Source organism: Zingiber officinale, chromosome 5A (genome assembly GCF_018446385.1).
Source record: "Zingiber officinale cultivar Zhangliang chromosome 5A, Zo_v1.1, whole genome shotgun sequence".
Lineage (NCBI taxonomy): Eukaryota > Viridiplantae > Streptophyta > Magnoliopsida > Zingiberales > Zingiberaceae > Zingiber > Zingiber officinale.
This window is the reverse complement of record NC_055994.1, coordinates 49580456-49585035: the sequence shown is the minus strand read 5'-3', so window position 1 is coordinate 49585035 and position 4580 is coordinate 49580456. Positions and strand designations below refer to the sequence as shown.

General features: G+C 38.4%; 1 non-coding gene across 1 annotated transcript; it reads left to right on the top strand.

Moving 5' to 3' along the window:
• The first annotated feature begins 957 nt into the window (after positions 1 to 957).
• Positions 958 to 1063, top strand: LOC121983588. The gene has a single exon (XR_006112622.1). It is a non-coding gene; the product is annotated as a small nucleolar RNA R71 (small nucleolar RNA).
• The last annotated feature ends 3517 nt before the right edge of the window (positions 1064 to 4580 follow it).

Here is a 4580-nt window from a genome sequence, read left to right as displayed (position 1 = left end):
TCAACACAAGCATAAAAAAATAAACCAACACCAATATCCTCAGTGGGAAAATCATCTATAAGAGGATCACTAACTTTATTTGTAGTTTTAAGTTGATCTACCACATCACATTCATCGTCTGAAAATTCAATTTCATCATAACACCCTGTAAACCTAGAAGGTAAATCTGAAAACTTGTTATCCACTGCATTATCATCACAATCCTCATATGAAGAGTCCTCATCTTCATATACATCTAGAAATCTACACTCAAACATATTAGTATCACAGAATTTGCCAAAGTCTTCGTTTTCATTGACCCTCACTAGCCTTTGTGGAAAAGGAACCCTTAGTGAAGGTCTTGGGAAACATACTTCCTTTTTCCCATATTCCCTTTAAGCTTGTGGAGGAGGTCCAAATTGCTTATCTAGTGTAGATGTGATCAATCATTGAGGGAAAGGTACTTGTGGCCTTTGGGAACTTCCTGGAGTAATGAAACTAAGTTCTTGAGGTCTTCTATTATTTTTCTTCTCAATTTTAAACAAATCCTTCTTCAGTAGTTCTTCATGATTCTTGCCACTTCTCAACTTAAAATTATTACATTGTTCACTAGACATTGTCTATCTAGGAGGAGGATCTTGTTTGAACCATTTTGAAATAATGCTATCAATCTTTGCCCCCAAATGTTTGAACTCCTCATTCTGTGACTTGTGGATTTCAAACCTCTTGGATGGTTGAATTGTATTTTGTTTGACAGGCTCCCTTGTATATATGGCTTGTACTTCTTGAATTTTTGAAGGAGATTCCATCCAACTTTTGCTTGACCATTCATGGAGGTTCAATGCTACTTGGTCAATTAATGAATATGCTTCGTCTACACTTTTTTCCATAAAAGAACCTCCAGCTGATGAATCCAATAAATACTTATCTGAGAAAGAAATTTCCCTATAGAATATGTGTAAGGTCAGCCATTTCTCCAAACCATGATGAGGGCACTGTCTTTGTAGACTCTAGAATCTGTCCCGTGCTTCAAATAGTGATTCTCCATATGTTTTAGCAAAATTTATGATGCAATTCCTCATATAAATTGTTCTACTCGGAGGAAAAAAATGATTCAGAAATTACTTCTCCAATTGTTCCCAACTTGTGATGCTTCGAGGACGAAGAGAATATAACCAAGTCCTTGCTTCATCCTTGATACTGAAAGGAAATGCCATCAATCGAACTGTATCCGCTGACACTCCTTCATAGTTCACCATATCACAAAGCTCTAGAAATGTCTCAAGATGCATATAAGGACTTTCTGATACTTCTCCTCCAAATTTGTGACCTTGTATCATGAAAATTAACTCTGGGTCTAGTTGGAAATTTTATGCTTCAATATGAGGTTGCACAATGGGAGATAAAAAGCTTGTAGAAATGGGTGCAGAGAAATCTCTTAAGGACCTGCTTGACTTGTTAGTGCTCATGGTATCTAAAAAAAATTATGAGAAAAGAACAAAAATGAAAAATTAAAGACAAAAATAAAATGCTATATGAAAAGCAAGAAATAAAATGCAGAGTTTAAATTACAAGAAAGAAAGTGCATAATGAAAACAAGAAAGAAAATACAAAACAAAAAGAAAAGCGTCTAGGGTAACTCATATGCTAATCAACTAATGTTAACCGAAAATAGTCCCCGGCAATGGCGCCAAAATCTTGTTACGCTTCCGCAAGTGTACGGATTTATCGTCAATAATATATAAAATTATCGCATCCATAGGGAATGTTGATTAAGCACTAGTAAACTTCGCACGGCGAATTATCTAGATGAATGTAAAAGTAAAGGAAAGAGAAGAGGGAAGAGAGAGAATAGATCTTGGAGGGAATGAGCTTCGGGAGATGAATTCTAGGATTTCGGTTTCATTATAATACTAGGAGATATTACATAGATTGCTTAGTTTCTACCCTGTATGTCCATGCTCTTGTAGGAAGTTGAATTGGTCAATACCCCTAAGTATCGAAGAGAGATGATTCCTGTGAAATCCTACTCGGTAGATCACAGGGGTACATGTCTAGTAAATAACAATAAGGATAAAGGTAGAGATTTGGTACGATTTCCTACTTCCTAATGGAGGAATTGCCTCTCCTTTCAAGAGAATATCCTAGAAGTCCGTGAATGGGTTACCCTTGTCACTAGGGCCCCTCGGGTGTACGATCTAGAGCACTCTCTGTATGAGAGCGGAAAATCCTAAGGGATTGTTTCTCCTTTTAAGGGAACGTCCTAGAAGTCCGGAATGGGTTACCCCTGTCACTAGTGTACCTTGGTCAATACACTCTAGGGCATCTTCTTTGCATGATTAACAATTCTCCACATCAATCAACAAAGCATGCAAAGAAATATAAATATGTCAGGCACACAATGCACGAACAAGGCAATAACATGACATTAAATAGAAATGTGGCAAATCTACATAGCATCTCTATCACATTACAAATACTCCCTAATCCCAGAAGAGGAGATCTACTCCATTGCGAGGAAAAAAACAACCCCAAAACATGAAGTAAAGCATACTTACAACCCTTGATGTGAGAAGAAGGGGAAGATGAGATGCTTGTCGGGGTTTCCGATGTCTTGGAGATGTCTTCTTGCTCTAGAGATGGATGGAACGTCAAGGGATGACGGTGGATGAAGCTCTAGGGTTTCCCTCGAAGGGGAGAACCCTTTCCCAATGAGAGGGCCGAAGTCCCGAACCAAAGATCCCCCAATGAATAGGATTCTTAACCCTTTTATAGGGTAAGGTATGGGCGCCGCACGACCCGTGTCATGACCATGTGAGATCCGTATGACCATGGCTATCTTCTGCACTGGTTAAGTGGCACAACAGTGCGAGTTAGCACGGCCATGCCTATCTTCTATACTGGTCAAGTGGCACGACCGTGTGAGTTGGCACGGCCATGCCTATCTTCTGCATTGGTCAAGTGGCACGACCATGTGAGTTGACACGGTCATGCCTATCTTCTGCACTGGTTAAGTGGCATGGCCGTGTGAATCTGCATGGCCATGCTCTTCCTCCCTTCTGGTTAAGTGGCATGGCCATTCGAATCCGCATGACCGTGTCTTCCTTCTGCTCTGGATACACCGCACGGGCATGCGAATTGTCACGGCCTTGTATCAAGTGCGTGTGAATTTGTAAACCATTTTATCTCATCTTAACTTGGTATTCTTGAGTTGGGGTCTTCATCAAAGTTGTAGGTCTTGAAGTTACCTACACTCCGGTATAAAGAACAGCTCAAAACTCCAAAGTATCATAAAGTGATACCTGTTTTACTCTTCGTGTGCAGTGCAGGATTTGACACGGTTGTGTGCCAAGGCCGTGTCTCATAGAAACGAACTTTAGACCTTCAAGACTTGGTTTTATCTAGTTGAAGTCTTCATAAGAGTTGTAGATATTGAAGTTATCTACATTTTGATATCTGGAACAACTCATAAATCCAAACGAACAGAAAGTTATGGTCATTTTACTTTTAGTCTGCAGTTCTGAAAATTCTACACAACCTTCACATGGCCATGTGACATTCACACGGCCTTCACATGGGTGTGCATGGTCTCTACATGGCTAGAACTTGGAAGAAACTTAGTTTTTAGATGCCCGTGATACTCTAGAAGCTCTAGACTTCATTTAAGCTCTGTTTTCGCTCAAAATCATGTCCTGGCAACAAGAAAATACACAAGAGCAGATCTCCGAACAAAAGAGTATTTATGCTGAATATATGCTAAGAGAGGTGAACATGCATAGAATATACGTGAATAAAGTAAGTGAATGTGTGCCAAAACATGTATAATTGATCATAAGATATACACACATCAGATACTTAGTCCATTAATTAGGATTGTGCCCTTTCAGATGGAGAAGATTACACATACCTAAATAATTTCCTATAATCATCCATAGAGGAAGTTTGATCTACTGATCCGCAAAAAAACTCAACCAATATGAAGGAAGACACTTAAAGTCAACGCGCAGGTTTGAATGCATCACTTATAAACCAGTAATGGAGACTATAGAATTTATTTAACTAATCCCTCTCCTACTTAGTTATTTAAATTGAGGAATTTTAATATGCACACACATCACAGCACATAAAAACAGCAACACATCACATAAAAATAACATATAAAGGCAATAAATATGAAAATAAAATTTTCAACTATTATGACCTCATCCATCATTGTCCTCCAATATGTCGTCAATTGATCAAGTCGTCGCGTCTATCTTGCTTCCTTCTTCGCCGCACCTCCAGTCCTCAAAATAGCACCATGCATAGCAAGGATACAAGCCGCAACAACAACAAAAATATAAAATTTACATTTATCGATCCTATATTCAACAAAAGAATTTATATGTAATTTAGATCGAACAAAATATAAAAATAATACAGCAACCAGCTGTATTTAATTATTACAATCATGCACACACATCACACATAAACACAAAAAGCCATAATAGTTGGACTTAGGACGCCTACAACCACAGAGTTAATCTTTCTAGCGCATCCTACTATTATCCTGCCTAAACTTATATACAAGCAGTGCATAAGTTAACCAAAAACCAATCACA